The sequence below is a fragment of the Capra hircus genome, chromosome 24, assembly GCF_001704415.2.
Source record: "Capra hircus breed San Clemente chromosome 24, ASM170441v1, whole genome shotgun sequence".
Lineage (NCBI taxonomy): Eukaryota > Metazoa > Chordata > Mammalia > Artiodactyla > Bovidae > Capra > Capra hircus.
In genome coordinates this window covers 51,155,582-51,179,848 of record NC_030831.1, presented here as the reverse complement: position 1 = coordinate 51,179,848, position 24,267 = coordinate 51,155,582, and the positions used below count along the sequence as shown (strand labels likewise).

Below are 24,267 nucleotides of genomic sequence, written 5' to 3'. Positions count from 1 at the left end.
TTCATTGCCTTCTCACTCACCTTCCACCAGCACCTTTGGCCTTCGCCCTCACCTCGCTGATGTTCATTTGTTCTGATGACAGATTTTCCTTTCACTCTCAGGCACTAGCCAGCCCAGCGAGCCACAACTCCCCCAACTTCCTTCCCAAATGCCCTCTCATGAATAACTCCATTCATCCCACGCAGTGGAGAAATTGGCTGATCCCTAAGCACTGATTAATGCAACCTCCAACGCTAGCTTCTTTCCAACAAAGCGACCTGTTTTTTTCTTGACAGACCAGCCCATGAACTCGAAGGGTGTGTGTGTGTGTGTGTGTGATTTAATGATTTAATACAGCAACAAAAAGCCAAGAATTTCTCATTTATATCACCTATTTGGTAACTGCTTTGGTATATGCAACTTCATCCCTTTCTCTCTTTTATTTGCTTGATTGCTTGGACTTTTCCCCCCTGACTAGGGGAAATTTAGGGTATAATCAATTAAAATTTTATCTGATTTCTATATCAAAAGAGAAGATAAAACTTATGGTTCAGATATATCTGTGGGTGTAGTTAATTTATGAAAGGATCGCAGCTCCTTAAAAAGTGGGAAATTTTCTCCTTCTCTCTTGTAAGCAACTGGTGGACCACAGTGATGATCACAAACTCAGGAATACTACAGACTGTGAAGGGGGTGCATTAAATTGTTCTTTACTGAAGACCTCCATTGTTAGAATCTGGCTTAATTGGGGATATTCACCAATTTCCTATTCTCAATCACTGTGTTAGTCACTGTTGGAAACAAAAAAGTTGTCACCTGGCTCTTGTTATTATGGCTCACCATCTCTGGTTACGAAGGAAAACATCCACAAAGAACTCCAGTTCAAAGTGGAATGACACAAAAGAGCACCAAATAGAAGGATCTGTGAGCTCACAGGGAGGGAAAGACGAAATAGGGAGACCAAGGAACATCTCGTGAAGGAAGCGGAGCTTGAGCAAAACTTTGGAAAACGAGGAGGAATTAAACAGGCAGAGACCCTGTGCACTGCTTTATTTGCCTGCGTGAGGCTAATCATGAGAAGCCGTGATGTTACACACCTACTCGCTTACCTGGCCCTCATCTCCCACCTCAGAAGGACAGAAGCCCCAACAGAGCATAGTCTGTGTGTGATCTCCCCTGACCCAGCACCAAGAACAGTGCCTGTTGGATAAGTGAATAAATGATTGGAGAGTCAAAGCTCTCCAGGTAGAGGCAACAGTCTAAGCAAAAGAAGATGGGGTCAAAATTCACATTCACTGGCCATATTCTGTGTTAGGAATCATATAAGTCATATAAACCATGTAAGGGATGTTAGGAATCATATAATCATATAAATCATATAAGGAATAGGCACATTTTTTGTGTAAAGGACCAGGTAGCAAACATTTTAGTCTCTATGCCCATACAGTCTCCACAGCATCTGCTCAGCCACTCAGTTGTGTCTGACTCTTGCAACCTCTTGGACTATAGCCCACCAGTCTCCTCTGTCTGTGGAATTTTTCAGGCAAGACTACTGGAATGGGTTGCCATTTCCTCCTCCAGGGGATCTTCCTGACCCAGGAATCGAACCTCAGTCTCCTGTGTCTCCTGCATTTGCAGGCGGACTCTTTTACCACTGAGCCACCTGGGAAGCCCTACGGTCTCTGTCACAACTACTCAACTATGCTGTTGTGGCATGAAAGCAGCTAAAGACAATATGTGAAAGGATGATATCGCTATGTTCCAATAAAACTTTATTTACCAAAATAGGCAGTGGGCCAGATTTGACCAACAGATGGTAATTGGCCAATATCTGGCCTTTAGAATAAGGCAAAGGCAAGGAAATGATTGCACTATTCATTATTAATCAGTTTATGTAAAAGTGTGATTAAAAGATATATTACCAATATTTGTATCATGAATTGATAACCCAGCTGCACACATTTTAGACCCCAGGTTATCTAAAGGAACAAAGTCTGTGTTCAGTCACATTGACTTTCCTAGGCCTGAGTTGAAATTTGATTCTATTCCCTCCACAACATTGTGAACAGTTACCAAAGATGATGAGCAAATCCCCAAACACGTGGCAGAGACACTGGAGCAGATACCCCCAGGAGAACTTTCTTACAGGATTCAGATTTAAATTTCCATTTGAAATATCTGGATGACTCAGCGCTCTTCCAAACATATACAGGATAAAACAGTAAGTTCTTTTGCGGGGATTTCACATATAAATCCCAACTATTAGTATGCCATAGTTACAATGGGATGAAGATAGCAACAAAGTGATGCTAAGCAGGATATAGCACTACCCAGAATCTAGCTACTTAGGAGGGAGCTGAGCCTTGCCTCGCAGAGGTTGGAAGGAAATTCTATACCAGCAGAGCCATGGCTGAAGCAATTAGGCAGAGAAATTCAGGCTGTCAGGAAATGGAGTCCAAAGAATACAGCTAAGGCATAAAGGGCCAGGCTATTCCCTGTGGGCAGGTCAGGGGTAAAATCTATAAAATTTAATCAAGACTGGAAGATTCAGACATCTGGATATTTATTGGCTCAGAGAAGTCAGAAAAGGCAGCTTAAGGAGAGGTGAATGGCTGATTAGTGCCCCTGTTGGCCAGATGCCAGAATATTTTTCAGGTGAAGGCTTGCAAACTTTTTCAGTTCATACAATTGTGCTATTCATATAGCCTTCTTTATTTTATGATCAGTTAATGAAGAAGACTTTAAAAGTCCTTTTATCCAACTTCAGATTCAATATATCAAACATATCAAGTTAAGTCAAAGGGGTACTTCCTATGAGTTTTAACATTTTCTATTTCTACACATCTTATGAAAAAAGTGAAGTGAAAGTGAAAGTCACTTTGTCGGGTCCAACTCTTTGCGACCCCATGGTCTATATAGGACATGGAATTCTCCAAGGGATCAACCCAGGGATCAAACCCAGGTCTCCCACATTGGAGGCAGATTCTTTGCTACCTGAACCACAAGGGAAGCTCGATGAAAATAAATAAGTAGGAGTTACATGGCAGACCATCTCCCCACATCCCTGAGCATACAGAAAAATTACCTTTCCCAGCCATCTTGTTAGTCCTCCGTCTGAGCTCTAACCAAGGGAATGGAGTTAAGAAGTAATGTAACACTTCTTCCAGTCTTGGTCCATCAGATTCTCCAAACATGGTTTTCCATCCTCTTTCCCCCTTCCAGCAGGCTGGGATGGAAAATCCCCCTAGAGAAATTTGAGAATCATATGTATAATATGGCAAAGATTCAAGATTGCAGGAAACTGAAGTTCGGAATCACTGCGTGGAGAAGAGCCAGTAGACCAGGAGAACCATCATTGAACTGCAATGTGAGTTTGCAGCCTCTAATGTCAGGGGTGTGTCTACTGTAGTTAGCATCACCTTAACTAATGTGAGGCAGAAGAGCACAGTTTTAACACTGGAAAACTTTTGCATGTATTATCTCGCCTTACAGAAAAAACATTTTTAAAAAATCAATCTAAAAACAATATGAATAAATATATGAAATTAAGTTAAAATAACATCTTCCTCATGTATGCAAAGTTCAGTCATCTGGAAAAGAACAAAGTGAACAAAATAGTTCTTTGAAACTGGGATAGGCCTAGAGGGTCTATACTGGTATTAATTCTTGCAGACCCTTGAGGAAATAGTGAAAATAAGAGATTTTCAAAGATTGTCACACAGGAAAATGCAACTAAGGACCACTAGCAGATACGGACAAATGTTTGCTTTTTCCTTTCCTTTCACCTTAAAATTTTCTGTAATTTTCCCTTTCTTTTTTTCCTATTCTCTGAACTATTATAGTAGTCATTAGTATTGCCTAACACTTGACTATTTTGCTACTGAAATGCAAGTCTGTGTGCCCAACACACAGTAGGGTCAAATGTCAAAATGTTGGAGTTTGGAATAGAGAAAGGTTTTAGCAAATAGAAGGGGAAAAAGTGGAAGCAGTGACAGATTTTGTTTCCTTGGGCTCCAAAATCACTGCAGACAGTGACTGCAACCATGAAATTAAGACACATGCTCCTTGAAAGGAAAACTATGGCAAACCAAGTCAGCGTATTAACAACCACAGACATCACTTTGCAGACACAGGTTTGTATAGTCAAAGCTATGGTTTTTCCAGTAGTCACATATGGATCTGAGAGTTGGACCATAAAGAAGAACTGATGCTTTCAAACTGTGGTGCTGGAGAAGACTCTTGAGAGTCCCTTGGACTGCAAGGAGATCCAACCAGTCAATCCTAAAGGAAATCAATCCTGAATATTCATTGGAAGGACTAATGCTGAAGCTGATGGTCCAATACTTTGGTCACCTGATGCAAAGAGCTGACTCACTGGAAAAGACCCTGATCCTGGGAAAGATTGAGGGCAAGAGAAGAAGGGTGTGACAGAGGATGAGATGGTTAGATAGCATCACTGACTCAGTGGACATGAATTTGAGCAAACTCTGGGAAGACAGAGAAACCTGGCGTGGTGCAGTCCATGGGGTAACAAAGACTGGACACGACTTAGCGACTGAGCAACAATAACGCAAGGAGATGGGTGGCTCATGCTTTAAAAACCCCAAACTCTCCGAAAGTTCTCAGAAAAGCCCTTTTCTAAGAAAGATGAGAGAGGGGCACGGTGAGTTGTTGCAAACGTCTTGGTGTTAGAGCCTTGGTTCTTGAAGTAAGGTCACCGTCAGATAACAAAGTTCCCATAAATCTCTACCAAATGAATGTTATTCTCTGTTCTGACAAGTAAGGGCAAGGTCCCCAGGGACAACTTGCACCATGAGATCCAGCCCTGGCTGAGAGGAAGCAGGTCTCAGGTGGCAGCTCCCTCAGGGTCCGGTCCCCTGACCCTGCCCAGCTGCATCGCTGAGGGAGCCAGGAGCCCAGGACCAGCCAGCCTTCAGGCTTCTCAGGCCGCCCAAATGGCAGGAACCAGGTCCCTCAGACCACGGTCCCATGCAGACAGCCACTGCCATTATGTTGCAGAGGCAGGGCTCGGGGAGAGGTTGACTACCAACTCGAGGCCCGGGCCAAGCCAGTGGGTGGTCTTGGTGAGGGCTCTGGAGCCACAGGACACAGCCCTCAGCCTGTTCCTGCTGGTCCGAAGCCGAGTGAGCTGGAAGGGAGAAGCCTCTTACCTCACTCTCCTCTAGACCACCACCACTCTACCAACTTTGGCTGAAAAGTCCCACTAATTGTCACTCACAGACAGGTGCTCACTTGGGGGAGGGACCAATGGCATCACTGACCAATGGCTGAGCAGGTCCATTAATGGTCGTTCAGTGACAGTTGCTAGCTTGGGGGAGGAGCCCCTGCAGTGCTGACCAATGGCTGGGCAGGGTCACGAATGGTCCCATGGCAACTGCTGCCTAGTAACAGAGTGGTTGGGGGCAACAGGTGGAGTTGGGTTACGTGAAGCAGTCAGTCAGTTAAGTCGCTCAGTTCAGTTCAGTTCAGTTCAGTCGCTCAGTCGTGTCCGACTCTTTGCAACCCCATTAAACACAGCACGCCAGGCCTCCCTGTCCATCACCAACTCCCAGATTCTACTCAAACTCATGTCCATCGAGTCGGTGATGCCATCCAGCCATCTCCTCCTCTGTCGTCCCTTTCTCCTCCTGCCCCCAATCCCTCCCAGCATCAGAGTCTTTTCCAATGAGTCAACTCTTCGCATGAGGTGGTCAAAGTATTGGAGTTTCACCTTCAGCATCAGTCATTCTAATAGACATTCAGGACTGATTTCCTTTAAGATGGACTGATTGGATCTCCTTGCAATCCAAGGGACTCTCAAGAGTCTTCTCCAACACCACAGTTCAAAAGCATCAATTCTTCAGTGCTCAGCTTTTTTTATAGTCCAACTCTCACATCCATACATGACAACTGGAAATATCATAGCCTTGACTAGACGGACCTTTGTTGGCAAAGTAATGTCTCTGCTTTTTAATATGTCTCTGCTAGGCTGATCATAGCTTTTCTTCCAAGGATTAAGTGTCTTTTAATTTCATGGCTGCAGTCACCATCTGCAGTGTTTTTGTAGCACCCCCCCCAAAAGTCTCTGTTTCCACTGTTTCCCCATCTATTTCCCATGAAGTGATGGGACCAGATGCCATGATCTTCGTTTTCTGAATGTTGAGTTTTAAGCCAATTTTTTCACTCTCCTCTTTAACTTTCATGAAGAGGCTCTTTAGTTCTTCTTCACTTTCTGCCATAAGGGTGATGTCATCTGCGTATCTGAGGTTATTGGTATTTCCCCAAAAAATCTTGATTCCAGCTTGTGCTTCGTCCAACCCAGCATTTCACATGATGTACTCTGCATATAAGTTAAACAATCATGGTGACAATATACAACTTGGACGTACTCCTTTCCCAACTTGAACCAGTCTGTTGTTCCATGTCTGGTTCTAACTGTTTCTTCTTGACTGCGAAGCAATGGCTGCCTGCTAATGGCTGCGCCAGGACAGACTCTATAGTTGCTGCTGTTTAGACATTAAGTTGTGTCTGACTCTTTTGTCACCCCATGGACAGTAGCCCACCAGGCTCCTCTGTCCATGGGATTCTCCAGGCAAGAGTACTGGAGTGGGTGGCCATTTCCTTCTCCAGGGGATCTTCCTGACCCAGGGATCGTACCCATGTCTCCTGTGTGTCTTGCATCGCAGGCAGGTTTTTACCGGTGAGCCACTGTGGTTCTATTACAATATCATATTTATCCCATGTATGTAACTCCAGCTATAGTGCAATTCCATAAGTACAGAGACCAAGTCATCAACATTTTTCCTTTTGTCCCTCAGAGGTCCCAAATTGAGTCCCTATCATACTGTTCAACTCAAGATCCACAATTACTGTTTATCTGTGGCAAGGTCCTGGTTTTATTTGGTTTGGTATAGTGTGAATTATTTTTCCTTTTTATTGTCTATCTCCAGTTTTAATTTTCCCACCACAGGCCCTCATTTTAGTCAATTTAAAACATATATTCACATTCCAACTTTTTTTAGATGTGTACTCAGGTTAGGAAAATAGATAGCATTGTTTTTGTGTGTGCATATTATATACATAAGTGGTACTTTACTATCAACCTCTGTGTGTTACTTTTTCAATTCAGTCTTTTGTTTTTGAGATCCACCCATGTTGCTACATGTAAATCAAGCTCATTTCTTCTGACTCATGTGTGGTATTCTCTAGCATGATAATTGACTTGGAAACCATCAGCATCTTATAAAAGTACATACTATGTAAGAATTTGATGGGAAAGTTTCTAGTTGGCCACCAATTGTCTGGATTAGTCAGGGATTTCATTAAATTTAAATTCTTGGTTCATGATCTAGAATCAGAATTGGCAGTGTGTTCATTTCATTCAGAGATGATAATAGGTTTGAAAGTAAGAAACTAGCAGGATGACACCCACCTCTCCCCCTGTCCCTGCCTTCTGTCTCTGTCATAATCTGATTATAACTTTGTGAGAAATTAACAGCAGAACCTTCCTGTTTTGTACAGCTTTTAGAAAACTGTGGCTGTTCCGGCAGTTCTTGGCAAGATAGAAGCTGCTCATCGATGGTTTCACTTCGTGATGTAGATAACAAGAATACCATCATTATCTTCCCTCTATCTACACCCTTAATCATTCTCTCCTTCCTTCAAAAAGTCTGCAATTACAATCTCCTGAAAGTAACAGCTTTAGTTTAGTGTTTCTTAAGGTTGGGTAACACAGAGTCACATGGGCAGCCAAGTACCTTAGGCATTTGCAAAAAAAAGAATATTCCAGAGCCCTTCCCTGCTGAATCAGCATCTCTGGAATGGAACCCAAGATCTGTGCTTCCACAACTTCCTTTGGTTGTCACAAAGCACTTTAAGGATTGAACCTCTCAATCTTGAACCAAGATAATCCTTTGTGATCCTATTCACACACTAATGTATTTAGTGTGTCCAGACTGCAGTAGGCTTCATGGTTATAGAATGTTGAAATGGGAGCTACTTACCTGTTTTACTTGATCTTGACATTTATAGCAAGAATGGTCTACCTAGTCCAGGTATTTATATTAAGCAATATCCAAAGAGGGTTATTTTCCTTGTGATTTTATAAAGATGACAGATCAGTTGAGGCTTTTCTATACTTAAAACCAATTTCCATTTCCTATCCATGCTGATAGGTAACTGAGTTTTGAACATAATCTCCTGATTGAAAAAATGATGAGTGCCTCTGAAAGAGGCTAAAGCTCATCTAGTCTGCATTTTCTTCTGTGACACAGATCTCTCTAGGGGGCTTCCCTGGTGGTTTAGTGGGTTAAGACTCTGCCTGCAGTGTGGGAGATCCGGGTTCGATCCCTGGGTCAGGAAGATAACCAGGAGAAGGGAATGGCAACCCACTCCAGTACTCTTGTCTGGAGAATTCCATGGACAGAAGGGCCTGGTAGGCTACAGTCCATGGGGTTGCAGAGAGACAAACACGACTGAGCTATTAACACTCACACACACACACACACATACACATATGCTCTTTATACTGCTGTTAGAATTATCTGCATTCATCTTTGGGCATGGTTTTGCCAACATCTGACTTAACATAGAGGTCTGCCTGTGTCCGAGTTCTCTTACTACAACTTGAGGAGTTTTTCTGTTGTCTTTTGTTTGTGTTTTAAACTCACTGTTATAGGGACAGATCCATCCTGTTGAAATCAAGGCAGAAGTGGCAGCCTTCGTTGCTCAGAAAATGTAAGTCCTGCTTTGGTCACTTCTTATATAACATCATTAAACACAACGCTCACGGTAATGAAGCTGATGCTGGCTGGCACACAAGAGGAAGCAAGGGGTGTCCACATCTCTGCTTCCAGCTCTGAGAGCCACCTTTGGAGGGCAGTGGGGGAGGAGGAAGGCAACACAGATCTTCAGGCCAGCCCCAGCTTCATGAAAAGCCCTTGTGCTCAAGCGGATGCCAGGCCACAAAGCAGACTGTGCATCTTCTCTCCTCTGTCCACTACAAAGGGTCTGGTCCCCAAGGACCTAAAGGCTCACAATTCAATGAAATTGCTTTGGAGCAGTTTGGTGCCATTCGATGTAATTTCCTTCATAAAACCAAAGTTAAGACCAGGTCATTATTTTCTGGATGACAGTCATGTCAAATATTGCAATCACCATCTCCGTTCATCAACAGATTATTTGGAAATTACTAAAATGATTTTATGAGCAATTTGCACCCCATTTTAAGTCACTCAATAAGCAGCACAATGACACATGTGTCCCTACTTGTGTCATTTGTAACATACGTTTTCTATTACTTTCTGAATGTTGGATATTTTGAATATCATCTTTGAGTGCACATGTGTGTTTTCCGGTGGAGGAGAATGGTGAAACTTACTGTTCAATTTCTTTTTGCCCAGTTTCATGTGAGAAACCTAATTTAGATGATAGAACCAAGTTCATATTTTGGCGTAGAGAGGTTCTCAACCTGATCTTAATTAACAGATTGGCTGGGTTTCTGATCACTTTTTAAATCCAAAGATGGAAAGAGTAATGTATCTTACTTCAGCTTATAACCCTTCAGAAAGTATCTTTTCATTCATCAAGGCCCCACAAAATCTTTAGTCTTTTGAGTCCCTTAACAAATGTTTGAAACGATTGAAAGATTTATATAAGATCACAATTACCAAGAAAATATAGATCAAACTCCTTAACCACTAAAGAGGTGAGCCACAATCAGGTTCAAATACAGTTCATCGCCCCAAAATCCGTCAACATACACCTTCAGTCTGTTCTAGTTAAACTCTTCTACTCACCGTCTACCAAATAGGCTTCACATCGTATACTGTCTTGCCTCTTTCCTTTGTCATCCTATATACCAATTTCTCTATTCTTTTGCAGACTGAGTTGCCTGCCCTATCCCTTTCAACTTTCCAAATCCTGTCCATTCTTCAGGATCCTAATTCACTCCAGCAGCATAAAGTGCATGACCTTCTCCCAGGCCCAGGCTTCAGCCATCTCTGCTGCGTCTGGGTTCTCATAGCACACACTATATAGTCGTTTCGTGTTTACCTGGCACTTCTGTGCTGGGTCAGTCTGGTCTGCTGGTGTTTCCCTGTTACATTGCTCTTAACTTTTCAGATGCATTCTGTCTTTCATGCCTTCATAGGCTGTAAGTTCCTGAGGATAGACAAGCTGTGTCTCATTATTTTTGGAGTCATAACAGCCCCAGGTTCAAGGCCTTGCACAAAGAAGCAGCTCATCAAACTCCTCTTGTTGGATTTCTGTGCTCTTTCAAGCACTTTCTTTGTCAGTAGGCTTCCAGGCTTGAATAAATCGCCTGTTTTATCCATTCAATCCCTCATACAGCATTCAGCCTTCTCTCCTGGTAAATATCTTTGTTCCCATTCATGACTTTTTTTTAGTAGAAAAGATGTGAACTATTCACATCACTGAAAAATAAATCTAATATGGCCTCTTGGGGGCAGGAAAAAACAGTTATTCTTAGCTACAATATATTTTGAAAATGATTACCAAGGGTCAAAGATTCCGGACTGTAAACTCTGATAGATACAGTGAGTATTCTGAAGATGAAAGGCACTCTCCAAAGTGATACATTTCAATTCATGATTCTTTTTTAGACTGGCTCTCATAGGCAAGATTCAATCTGTAGCAAAGGTACCTTAACCTGAAAAACAGCAGTTTAGCAAATCATTCCCCCAGATGCTCAGACTCACTGGTGGAGTTCAGGAATTCATGTGGTTCAGACTCACTGGCGGAGTTCAGAAATTCATGAATTCAGCCGTACTCTGCTTCAGGACATATACGGAGCTTTATCTGGTATGGAAGTTTCTTTCTCAAACTTCTCTAAATGCAAAGAGTCTCAGAACAGAGCGGTTGGAAAACAATGGTTCTCTGTCTGATCCACTGAAGATTGATAGGAAAGGGAGGATTTGCTTCATTAAAATCTAGGTCCTTGGTGTAATCTTGAAGAACATTATACCTCTCCCAACTGTGATAGAAACTAGCACAAGTGAAAGAGTTGTTTGTTTGTTTGTTTTTTTCAGTCTTATTTTCATCACCTCCATAGCAAACATCTCCTGCCTCATGAAGCTCTTGGGTTAATCCCAGAAGAGGTAAATATCCACCTGGGGACTAAGTTAGTCTTCAGCCCCTCAACTCTGTTGCTTTCAAAATCATACTGGTTTGAAACTCACACTTTCCCTTGAATTACAATATGTGTTTCCTTGAAATTTATCTCTCAGAAAAAGTCCCCCAGTGCCAATGTAAATTCTGTTCCAAGCCCCAAATTAAATCACATCCTTGTGCAATTCAGATGTCATAAAAGTAGATAAAATTAAAGCTGAGTGAATAAAGGGCACCAATTCCCTCCAAGAGAAATACAGTTTGATAATTTTTTTTTTAGCTCAGAGACTTCTGAGATTCAGTTCTTATCATCTCTAAGTTGTGCTGCCTAGAGATTTTCAAGAAATGGGAAAAAAAGAAAAAAGCTTCCCCAAAATAGAAAACGCATTTTGAAATCTTAACCATTGCCTTGGGGGGCTGTGGGTGGAACACTATTTTATCTGATTGCTTGTCTTCTGCTGCATAACAAACTATTCCAAAACTCAATGGCTTAAAATAACAGCTGTTTGATTTGCTTACGAATCTGAGGGTCAACAATTTGAGCTGGACTCAGAGGGGTGGTTCTTGTGTTGATCTCACTTAGGCTCTCCCACATACCTGTAGGTTTCTGGAAGCTTAACTGCGGCTGTCGTTCATAGGTCCTGTGGTTGATGCGACGGTGGACTAGGTCACACAGCTCCAGCAAGCTCGCGTGGGCTTCCTCACAGGGCAGCTGATCACGGGAGGGTGAGAACGGAAGCCTGTGCCTAGGCTGACAACTCCTACAAATCCTTCCTGCTGCATCCTATTGGTCAAAGTAGCTGCAAGGCCTGTCCAAATCCAAGGGTAGGAAAATAGAGCCCATTCTCTATGGCAGAAACTGCAAAGCCCTTTTAAATCAACCACACCATCAGATTTCCAAAATGCAGAAGTGGAGGGGACTTAACATTCTGGCCCCAGCAGAGTTTTAATTTTTTTTCATTTCTTCACAGGAAAGGAACATTTAGTTCATAACATCAAGAATTACCAGATTCAAAAAGACTCAAAGTTAAGGAAAATTCAACATGTAATCAGAAAGCAAATAATGAAACTCAATCATTTTCATGAACTAAACTTCCAATAGCTAGAAATAAGTATGAAAGTGAAAGAAAGTGAAGTCTCTCAATCGTGTCCGACTTTTTACAACCCCGTGGACTGTAGCCTGCCAGTCTCCTCCATCCATGGGATTTTCCAGGCAAGAATATTGGAGTGGGTTGCCTTTTGCTTCTGCAGGGGATATTCCCCAGAGAAGGCAATGGCAACCCACTTCAGTACTCTTGCCTGGAAAATCCCATGGACGGAGAGCCTGGTAGGCTGCAGTCCATGGGGTCGCAAAGAGTCAGACACGACTGAATGACTTCCTTTTCACTTTTCACTTTCATGCGTTGGAGAAGGAAATGGCAACCCACTCCAGTGTTCTTGCCTGGAGAATCCCAGAGATGGGGGAGCCTGGTGGGCTGCCGTCTATGGGGTCGCACAGAGTCAGACATGACCGAAGTGACTTCGCAGCAGCAGCAGCAGGGGATATTCCCAACCCAGAGACCAAACCTGGGTTTCCTGCATTACAGGTAGACTCTTTACCATCTGAGCCACCAGGGAATCCCATAAATTATAAATCCCATATTATACATAAATATGTATATGTGTGTATATACGTATGCATATATATGTATATATATAGTGGTGGTATCACCCTCAGCTCTGGGTTCCCAAGTCCAGAATCAACTGCTTTTCTGTCTGGTTTCTGTCAGATGTGGTCCCTGACTATGCTATGTAGCCGGCAAAAGGGATAATGTAGATATAATTAAGATTACAGATTTTATGATTGGAAGGTTATCCTGGGTTATACAACTGGGTCCAATTTAATCATGGTGCTACTGCTGCTAAGTCACTTCAGTCGTGTCCGACTCTGTGAGACCCCATAGACGGCAGCCCACAAGGCTCTCCCATCCCTGGGATTCTCCAGGTAAGAACACTGGAGTGGGTTGCCATTTCCTTCTCCAATGCATGAAAGTGAAAAGTGAAAGTGAAGTCGCTCAGTTGTGTCCGACCCTTAGCGACCCCATGGACTGCAGCCTTCCAGGCTCCTATGTCCATGGGATTTTCCAGGCAAGAGTACTGGAGTAGGTTGCCATTGCCTTCTCCAATTTAATCATAAGACCCCTTAAAATTCAGCCTTTAAAATATCTGTGTGTGAGAGAGAGAGATGAGGCATGACAAGGACTCAACATCGCTAGCTTTACAGACAAAGGAACTCAGGAGCCAAGACATGTGAGCAGCTGCTAGAACCTGAGAACTATACAGAGAGGACAGCTAGCAAGGAAACAGGAAGCTCAGTCCAGGAACCGCATGAGCCTGAATTCTGCCAAAAACTTAACTGAGCTTGGGGACAATTCTCCCCCTCTGCCACACCTTGGTTTTAACCCGGTGAGACCTGAGTCAGACTTCTCACCTACAGAATTGCAAGATAACAAACTTCTGTCATTAAGATTGTGCTAAATTGCTATAGCAATAATAAAAAACTAATACAGTGTCCATGAACTGTGTTTGTCAAAGTAAACAACTTGATGTACATAATGAAAGACAGACTTAGAAAAGCCAGAGTAAATTTATAAGCCAAGAGTCAAACAAACAAATTGGAACAAATAAAGAGGTGAAAGGTATACTAATAATGGTAAGAGATACAAGGTCAGAAAAAGAAATGCCAATAGCAACTTAATAAAAATCTCAAAAGGACAAGAAAAAGGAGAGGCAATAATTGAAGATCTATTAATAATAACTGAGAAATTCCCTAGTAATTAAAAATAATCATAGATTGAAAGGAATCATAGAATGCCTAGCAAAGATATATGATAATATTTAATATTTTTAATAAATATAAATGCATTAAAAAACCACACCCAGGTACCTCAGAATTGGCATCAAAAGTTGAAAACTTTCCAGAAGAGGAAAAAGCAAAATAGGAATCAAATAAACATCTATCTTCTCAACAGATTACTTTTAGTAGAAAATAAAGAACAACTTTTATTTTCAGGGGATAAAATAAAGATATTTGTAGTCAATACAGGACTTAAAAGTATTCTAGCAAAAATAAAAATTAACCCAAAGGGAAACAATGGGATGTATAAATAAATATATATTTTTTAATCTCTAAATTAATAACTACAAAAATATATACTGACTAATTACCTAGAAATAAAATCTTAAATAACACCTACAAGAGATCTGGAGCAGGAGAAGATACCAAAAAAAGCTGAAAGTATGGTAAAGTTCTTATTCGGTCTGAGGTGAAGACACTGTAAGTGATAAGCCCAAGACACCGATAGGGGAATATGAGTATCGGACTGGCTCTTAGCGAGTATGAAAAACTAGCAGAAAATGTAAAAATAGAATGCATGCCTCTCACCAGTAGAAAAGGGAAAAGATAACAAGCAAAAATTCTTGTCCTTTCAAGTCAGCGATAGCAAAATAGAAAGGGCAGCATGGGAAGAGAAAAACAATAAGCAAAGAAAATAAGAAATGCACTCTCCTGCTCAGGAACATCATAGGTAAGTCTTCATACAGTAGTAACTATAATAAGCAGAATAATCAAACTCAGTGACTAAAATAAGGAGATTATCAGATTATTTTTGCCTTTCAAAAGATACATCATTGTTGCCCATAGAAGGTGAAGGGGGAGACAGCAGAGAAGCTGAAAATGAAAAGATTTTTTTAAAAGATACACAAGACAAATATGAAACAAGCAAAAGCCTAAAACACATGAGTGACAATATTGAAGTAAAAATTCTAAAATAACTTAAATTTTTCGAATGGTGAAAGGAAAAATATTATAAGAAGGTACACAATCATAAGTGGATATATACCAATAACATATTTTTCTTCTTTTTCTAATTGTATAACACATCAATGCAACAATGGATAGAATTACAGAAGAAAGTAGTCAAGTCTACAGTACATTATAGTTGAAGATTTTAACACATTTATATCCAAAAATTATACATCAGGCTGACAAAATCAAACATTAATATATTTGAACAGTCATCTCACAAAAATACAGCTTATGATCCTTCTAGAGTAGCTATGAAATATATTTTTTAAATATGTATTAAGTGATAGAAGAAATAACAGAAGCAGAAGATATTAAGAAGAGGTGGCAAGAATACACGGAAGAACTGTGCAAAAAAGATCTTCACGACCCAGATAATCATGATGATGTGATCACTAATCTAGAGCCAGACATCTTGGAATGTGAAGTCATGTGGGCCTGAGAAAGCATCACTACGAACAAAGCTAGTGGAGGTGACGGAATTCCAGTTGAGCTGTTTCAAATCCTGAAAGATGATGCTGTGAAAGTGCTGCACTCAATATGCCAGCATATTTGGAAAACTCAGCAGTGGCCACAGGACTGGAAAAGGCCAGTTTTCATTCCAATCCCAAAGAAAGACAATGCCAAAGAATGCTCAAACTACCGCACAATTTGCAATCATCTCACATGCTAGTAAAGTAATGCTCAAAATTCTCCAAGCCAGACTTCAGCAATATGTGAACCATGAACTCACTGATGTTCAAGCTGGTTTTAGAAAAGGCAGAGGAACCAGAGATCAAATTGCCAACATCCGCTGGATCATGGAAAAAGCAAGAGAGTTCAAGAAAAACATCTATTTCTGCTTTATTGACTATGCCAAAGCCTTTGACTGTGTGGATCACAATAAACTGTGGAAAATTCTCAAAGAGATGGGAATACCAGACCACCTGACCTACCTCTTCAGAAATCTGTATGCAGGTCAGGAAGCAACAGTTAGAACTGGACATGGAACAACAGACTGGTTCCAAATAGGAAAAGGAGCACGTCAAGGCTGTATATTGTCACCCTGCTTATTTAACTTATATGCAGAGTACATCATGAGAAACGCTGGACTGGAAGAAACACAAGCTGGAATCAAGATTGCCGGGAGAAATATCAATCACCTTAGATATGCAGATGACACCACCCTTATGGCAGAAAGTGAAGAGGAACTAAAAAGCCTCTTGATGAAAGTGAAAGAGGAGAGTGAAAAAGTTGGCTTAAAGCTCAACATTCAGAAAACGAAGATCATGGCATCTGGTCCCATCACTTCATGGGAAATAGATGGGGAAACAATGGAAACAGTGTCAGACTTTATTTTGGGGGGCTCCAAAATCACTGCAGATGGTGACTGCAGCCATGAAATTAAAAGACGCTTACTTCTTGGAAGGAAAGTTAATGACCAACCTAGATAGCATATTCAAAAGCAGAGACCTTACTTTGCCGACTAAGGTCCGTCTAGTCAAGGCTATGGTTTTTCCTGTGGTCATGTATGGATATGAGAGTTGGACTGTGAAGAAGGCTGAGCACTGAAGAATTGATGCTTTTGAACTGTGGTGTTGGAGAAGACTCTTGAGAGTCCCTTGGACTGCAAGGAGATGCAACCAGTCCATTCTGAAGGAGATCAACCCTGGGATTTCTTTGGAAGGACTGATGCTGAAGCTGAAACTCCAGTACTTTGGCCACCTCATGCGAAGAGTTGACTCACTGGAAAAGACTCTGATGCTGGGAGGGATTGGGGGCAGGAGGAGAAGGGGACGACCCAGGATGAGATGGCTGGATGGCATCACTGACTCGATGGACGTTGAGTCTGAGTGAACTCCGGGAGTTGGTGATGGACAGCGAGGCCTGGCGTGCTGCGATTCATGGGGTCGCAAAGAGTCGGACATGACTGAGCGACTGAACTGAACTGAACTGATAGAAGAAATAGAAATTAATTCCAAATGATCATTATAGGACAGACTCTGTCTCAGAGTCTTAAAAATTATAAACACAATCAGATGATGAACAAATTACAGACAACTAATAAAAACATTGTTGTATTATACATTTGTATGGAAATTAAAATAATTATTTTTAGATCAGCCATTAGATTAAATAGATACTGTAAAGGAATTGTGAAATACTATATGTGAATAACAATGAAGGCAATATTTGATAAATAGTAATAAAATCAATCTAAGACAAGAAAAACAGGGGGACAAATTGAAAGGAGACCAAAAAATAATAATTCTGATTTTTAAAAAAAATTTTTCCTGTGTAAGTCCAATAACACAGATAATTTTCTGGGAGGACTAATAAAAGATAAAAATGAACAAATTACAGGGAAAATGGGGATACATTGCTGACACAGAAGTAATGAAGGACATGAAGGCATAAGTGGAAGACTACATCCCCATCTTTTTGAAAATCTAGATGCAAAGACTGAATTTTAGACAAATGTGAAATGCAGTCGGCACAAAAAGAAATAGACTATTTGAAAAGAGCAATAATTTAAAAATAGAGTGATAAATAAAATTACTTCTTCTTTCCCACAATACAAAAAGCAGAAAAGAGCAAAATAAAACAAGCAAAACGTAAAAGACCCATGCCTGGATGATTTTGCAAATGTTTACCATATTTTCAAGGCATAGATACATTATACGTTATAAATATAATTTACATGGACAGTGGAAAAAGACAAGAAAGTTGCCCCAAACTTCCAAAGAGAAAGAAGGCACAGGAGACTTCTGCTTCCAACCAAGATGAAGGGAAAGGGCCTGGATTTAACTTACCCACCTGAAACAATTTTTCAAAAAGAATAAACTATATGAGATAATAGTTTTCACACATTGGGCACCAGGCAACAAAGGACAGTGATCCATGAGAGAGAGGAAACAAAGAACTTAAACCCCATGATTGCCCCCCAATTGGGGGGAATTTCTAGACTGCTATGTAAAAAGGAAGAACTCTGTTGGAGTCTGGTGATCTCCCTGAACTGAGGAGAGGAAGCTGGAGTCTGAGACACTAGACTTCGCAGAAGAAAGCACCTGGTAAGATAAGAGTAAACAGAGAACTCAAAGGGTCAGTAGAGGGTCTCTGTGAAGTCTTCAGCTGAGCATATATTCAGTGCATGTAAATGAGGAAGTTACCTACTGCTGGGGAAAGAGGCAGAGCGAACGATTCTCCAAGCTCACACAAGTCCAGAAATAGCACTTATTCCCAGCAGCCAGAGTGAGAGTCTTTGTAATTCACTGGGCATCTCAGCAGAGTACACAGTATCCAGAACTTGAACTGTTTCAGTAGTGGGCTAAAATTAGCCCTAGACAAAAGTTTCTCTAGCCCTAACAAAAGTTAAAAGCAAAGTCTCAAAAGGATCAAACTATTTCCAAGTAACTCAGTTACATCCTAGAACAAAGTTTAAATATTCTTATAATAATACAAAAACTTCCAGTACCCTATAAAGGTAAAATTCCAAATATGTGGCATCAAACAAAAAGTTACCAACCATGCAAAGAAATGGGTAAATATGGGCCATCAAACATGCAGTATTGTCTATTAATGGAAACTGGTTCATAAATTACACACAACTATAGAATTAGTAAACAAAAATATTAAAACATGAAACTATATCCTATATGCTCAAGAATATAGAGGAAAGATTAAGCATGCCATTTGGAGACATAGAAGATATTAATAAAAAAAAACCTAACTGGAAATTTTAGAGATGAAAAATTCAATGACTGTGATGAAAAATACCCTTGATGAAATTAATATTAATAGTATTTTAGACCCTAAAGAAAAAAAGATCAGTAAACTTGAAGATACAGCAATAGAAACTGCCCAAAACAAAACACACAGAGAAAAAAACTGAAAAGAAAATAATCAGAGCATCAGTAAGCAGCTTAACATATGTATAATTGAAGTCTTTAAAGGAGGGGGATATATTTGAAGAAATTATGGCTGAAATTTTTCAAAATTTGATGAAGAAAACAAACTCACTACCTAAGAATCTAAGCAAAATAAACAAATACTTTTATTTTATATATATACATATGTATGTATATATATATACACACACATACATGCACACACACAATGTATGGTCAAGGGAGAAATGAAAATATGCTGTAACAGGGTTGTTGGGTCATGTGTGCAGTTGTATGATATTCCCTGAAGTCAGACTGCCACTCACAGGGTTTATGCGTGCCGTAAACCTAAAAGCTGCCATTAAAAAAAAAATTCAAAAAGGCAGTATAGCTAACAAGATGATACAAGAGACAAAATGGAACCATAAATTATAGTCAATTAGCTCAAATAAAGACAAAGAGGACAGAGGGAACAAACGAGAAAAGCAGATAATAGGTTTAAGCCCAACCATTCCAATAATAACATTCAACGTAAATAGCTTAAAAAGTCTAATGAAACGGCAAGTTGTCAGATTGGATAAAGAATGAAGACTCATTTCATGCAGTTAAAGCTTGTTTATCTAAAGCTAGACTCTAATATGGGCTTCCCTGGTGGCTCAGACAGTAAAGAATCTGCTTGCAATGCGGGAGACCCAGGTTCAATCCTTGGGTCAAGAAAATCCCCTGGAAAAGGGAATGGCAACTCACTCTAGTATCCTTGCCTGGAGAATTCCATGGCCAGAGGAGCCTGGCTGCCTATAGGCCATGGGATCACAAAGAGTCAGACACGATTGAGCAACTAACACACACTCAGACTTTAATATACACAAAAACAAAGTACTTTTGCTTGATTGTCGAGAATGCAAAGACCATGGAAATTAAAGGAAGATTGTATACTTGGACACTAGTTCAGAACTTTATCATGAATGTTCAACATTTTGCAAAATAACATTATCAATAGCAACACTTTTCACAACGTTTGAGTCACATTTCTACATACCTAATCCGTCTGCATTTGTAACAGTTATGTTCACAGTAATCCTCCAAATAGATGCAAACATCTGATTTCTCTACTTTTCTTTTATTATAGCCAATGACCAGTTATTTTCATATTAAAAACACATCATTATTTGTGGTTAATTACTTCTTTTTATTTATCATATTTATCACAGGATATTATATACACGTTTCAAGGTTATATGTATTGGCTTATTTTACATATTAATTTTCTTTCAGGACAACAAAGATAACATTGAAGCTCAGCCCTATCAAGGAGAATTTCAAAATACTAACAACACTTCAAGGAGTTATTCCATCTATCAGAATTGGAAACCACTGGCATAGACCCACATCCATAAACCACAGTTAAGACAACAGAGGCCCAGAGACCAAAAATGACTTATCTAAAGTCACACAATTAAGATCATCCTCATGGCGATTATATATACTGGATTTATCAGGATAGTATGTTTTGTTGTTCCTACAGATCATTGAAAAATCTTTACAAAGCTCCTGGATTACCAATTACCACCCAAAGGACTGAAAATCTTTTGGACACCAAAGACCCATACATGGTCACCAGTTAAAAAAAAAAAAAAAAAAGGATAAGATCTTGAACAGTAGCTGAAACCAACAAAACTAAATTCAGTGGGACAGATGTTCTCCTTTCTTGGCATTAAAAAGTCAGAAGGGGGCATTTGGCAGGGGAAGGAGAAGACAAAAGTGGGGAAAGGCTTCCATTGATAAATAAATAAATATCTTACCTAATATACTGTTATCTATTTAAAAGTAAACTTTTTTTGAAACTCCAGGTGTCACAAAAATATTCTGGCTAGTGACAATAGAGAATAATAAAAAAAAATGTAATTATTCTTAACTGAAAATATGCCCTACTAAGGTGAATATATCAAAAAATCAGTATGGGGTGATGAGATTTTTATCTTCACCAAAAGGGTTTTTTTTTTTTTTTTAAGCAGTTAAAGGAACACAGTTATCTTTAGTGGTTGAAATCCTCAGTGCCCAGTTTGCCAGCTGCTGCTGCTGCTGCGTCGGTTCAGTCATGTCCGACTCTGTGAAACCCCATAGATGGCAGCCCACCAGGCTCCCCCATCCCTGGGATTCTCCAGGCAAGAACACTGGAGTGGGTTGCCACTTCCTTCTCCAATGCATGAAAGTGGAAAGTGAAATTGAAGTCGCTCAGTTGTGTCCGACAGCAGCACCCAACCCTGTGACCCCAATATGGTACCAGGTCCCAGTAGACAAGACTGCCACCTAGTGGCAGTTTAGCACATTGACCCTCTACCATCAAGAAGGGAAATGGCCCCCAGAACAGACACTTATTCTGGACTTAGCTTAGCTGTTCACCGCCCTTCTGCCAACACACTCATCCTTGAACTTACTGAATGTCTATTCACCATCAGCATATCTTATATACAACACTGCTTCTGACCAAGGAACTAATTTATAGTAGATGTAAGGATTTACTGGTCTTATCCTATATCTCATCCCCAGAAGCAACCAGTGTTACAGAATTGTGGGTTAGCCCATTAAAGACACAGTTAGAACAGCATCTTGGAGACAGTTCTTGCAAGAATGAGGTACTGTCCTAAAGCAGGTGAGATATTCTTCAGCTAGCAATCTGTAAATGGTGCTCTTTCTCTCACTTCTCTCTAGATTTAGGCAGACCTAGGTGTAGAAATCAAAAAGTGAACTTAGGAGTGGGATCTCTCTGTATTCGCCTATAACTCTGATCTATGCTAGACAGTATTGCTACCTAGTAGTAATAGCCCTCGTGGGAAAAGTCTTGCCACCCTGGAACATAGCAAATGGTTCCACTGAATTGTCAGTTAGCAGTCTTCCAAGGTCTAGGAAATTTTTCCTTTCTCTCTTATTTGGGTTTTAGCTGCTTACTTTTTGGGGGGCGTGGGTAACTTTAGCTTTGAAAAGTCACAGTAGGGACCAGAGAAAAGCCAACAAATCCGTTCCTGCTTAAGACAGCAGGGTACTCTAGAGCTTAGGAGGAAAGATGAAAAGTCAGAATCCTTCTAGGATTGCAACATGGCTCAACAGAGTGGATAAGAGAGTAGAGATTCAAAGAAGAAGCTAGTCCTGGAATAAAGGGTGGGCATTAAACCTGAGCTTGTCCTGCGCAGTGCCCTCTCACTACACAGATGAGCAAATTTATCCTTAGAGAACTTGTCTAAGGTCAATCAGATTCAATGCGAATGTGTCTGACTCCAAGAACCCCAGGTCTTAAGAAATAAGACATGCTATTTCTGACTCAAGAGCTCTCTGGGAAAACAAACAAGCAAGCAAACATATTTCCCGTAGACAGGCGATCAGCGCTCCAGAGAAATTTGTTCAGCTGCTGTTTTCCTCCTTTGAGGGTCGCAGGTGGGGACCAGGATGGGTTTGAGGTAACAGGGTTGCTTGAGGAATGTGGGGAACCCACTGGAGAATGCACCTGTCAGAATTTTGCCGGAGTCAGCCTCGGTTTTGAGGACAAGTCTGGATTATAAGCCCAGCTCCCAGGAAAGCAGGTGAGTTTCTCCCAGGAAACTGGTATCAACTCCTTGCACTCCTCCTTGGTAACTACTCTAAGGGAACCACATGATGAACCGGAGCTGGGGAAGCTTTGGCAGGTGTGGCTCTGACAAGTCAGCCACGGAGTATTTGAGGTGGACATGCTAAAGAAAGGGAGACCAGAGGACTAAGGAACCCAATTATGCCAGAAACCCCAGAAAACCACAAACCAGACAGAAATGACAAGCCTGCCCTTACTTAGCCCATGGGTGGGAAGAAAGTGATTCACATGGACGCTTGCTCCAACGTGTTTGAACTTTGCTGTGTTGGTAAATTCAAGCCAGGCAGCGGCTCAGGGCCCTTCCTTCTCTGAAGATGGGGCCCTAGCTGATTTAGCCTCCCCCAAGCCGTGTGTGCACTGGGCCCGGCTCATTGGCCTGAACTGTCACCCGCATTTCCCATCTGTACTCCCTGCTTCTGTCACTTCTGGTAACTATGTACTGCTCAGCATATTTTACCTTAAACACCTGGATTCCCAACTCCTATTCTTTAACTGTGGTGACTGAACATCTCCAAACTATTACTTGATCCTCCCAGACACACCTGTCTGATTATACAATTCATCATTACTCCCAAAGCCTGCAGGAAAGAGACCAAAGTTACACATTCGTTGTAACCAATGCCGCCCACCCAGTGAGGCAACAGGGGTCAAGCCAGAGAAGACTCTCCTACTCTGAAAACAGATCCTCTCAATGAAGCCAGATAACAAATGGGAACACTCCTTAAGCAGTTGCTGGCATGTAACAAGCGCAAAAGAGATGGTGGTTCCTTTCCCCCTTATCTGTTGGTATTTAACATTTTTAAAAATTACTTAGAATATGAAAATAAGTATATTGTCTAAAATGAAATTCACTTATGATCTGATTCTATGACACCCCAGGATTTGGAACTACCCAGGCTCAAATTTTTCTATGTACATGTGGAAGACAAGCTCAGAAAAATGTAGCCTGGTGAACAGTTCACTATGTAGCTAGACCTTTTAAACTAGAATTTGCCTGGCCTTGGCCTAAATCTAGGAAATGAATGAGTCAAAGTCACAGTTAGGCATGCCTGGATAAGTGCAAAAGATCCAGACAAATCATATTTTGAGATACACTGATTAAGAATTTAATCAGACAGCAGCTTTAAAAAAAAAAAGTAGGTAAATCTATACCTACTAATATGAAGAAATCTCCAAAGCATGTAGGTATAAGAAGGAAAGTTCTAGAATGAATAGTGGAGGGTCATCTGCCATTATTCTGTCTGCTCAGCAATAGCAACAAAAACTTTCTATTTGGTTGGACTTCTCTACATTAGAGGGGTAACTGGGGAGTAAGGCTCTATCTTCCGCTGGAAATCTCGGGGAGTGGTGGTGGTTTAGTCACTAAGTCCTGTCCAACTCTTGTGACCCCAGGGATGGTAGCCCACCAGGCTCCTCTGTCCATGGGATTCTCCAGGCCAGAATACTGGAGTGGTTGCCATTTCCTTCTCCTGAGGATCTTCCCAACCCAGGAATTGAAACTGCATCTCCTACACTGCAGGCAGATAAGCCTGGGAAGCTCAGAGGGGCCGTTATGCCTTCTCCCCAACCCAGGCACTAGGAAATGAGTCAGGTCTGACCAACAGGAAGTTCCCACCTGATTCATTTAATCTCAAGGGAGCAATGGAACAGTGGAGGGGGGCAGAGGTCTCCTCTTAGGGGACTGTGGTCACATCTTGCCAACTGATCTCCCCTTCTGGTCTCACTCCCTCCTCCCTCAGACCTCTTGTCACTATACCCAGCATGATCCACGGAGAAGGCAAACCCAGCTGCCACCCTGCACAGAGCCCGGGAGGCTCACCTGCACACAC

General features: G+C 41.1%; 1 long non-coding RNA gene across 1 annotated transcript in view; it reads right to left on the bottom strand.

Annotated features, from left to right (window-relative positions):
- LOC108633768 overlaps positions 1-24,267 on the bottom strand; it is a 59,584-nt gene that overhangs the window by 14,099 nt on the left and 21,218 nt on the right. Inside the window, exon 2 of the long non-coding RNA XR_001917142.1 lies at positions 3,065-3,223. This is a non-coding gene — a long non-coding RNA (uncharacterized LOC108633768). The remainder of the gene's footprint in view (positions 1-3,064; positions 3,224-24,267) is intronic.